This window comes from Penaeus monodon, chromosome 15 (genome assembly GCF_015228065.2).
Source record: "Penaeus monodon isolate SGIC_2016 chromosome 15, NSTDA_Pmon_1, whole genome shotgun sequence".
NCBI classification, from domain to species: Eukaryota; Metazoa; Arthropoda; class Malacostraca; order Decapoda; family Penaeidae; genus Penaeus; species Penaeus monodon.
In genome coordinates this window covers 46,823,922-46,824,222 of record NC_051400.1, presented here as the reverse complement: position 1 = coordinate 46,824,222, position 301 = coordinate 46,823,922, and the positions used below count along the sequence as shown (strand labels likewise).

General features: G+C 48.5%; 1 protein-coding gene across 1 annotated transcript in view; it reads left to right on the top strand.

Annotated features, from left to right (window-relative positions):
• LOC119582056 (gamma-aminobutyric acid receptor subunit alpha-1-like) overlaps positions 1-301 on the top strand; it is a gene marked incomplete at its 3' end in the record, with an annotated part of 210,639 nt that overhangs the window by 186,302 nt on the left and 24,036 nt on the right.

The window sequence follows — 301 nt, the reverse complement described above, 5'->3', positions numbered from 1 at the left end:
GGCTCGAACAAACGCCGTCCTCGATGTCTCGAGACTGTGCTCGAGGCTTCGAACCCGAGCTCGAACGACCCTTTACGACGCTAGACACGGAACGGGTTGTCGAAGGAAGCGCCTCCTTTTAACCCCGAGGAGATGTAGCGTGGTTCCTCACTCAACAATAAACCCCTGTAATATATCTCGGAGACAGACACTTATGCCATCAATAACCTGCACGTACTTTTGAAAGCGGGATCATCAGTTTGATTAATAATACAATTATGATCACTCAGATGCCTATCGCTTTGTGCACATCATCAGCTGT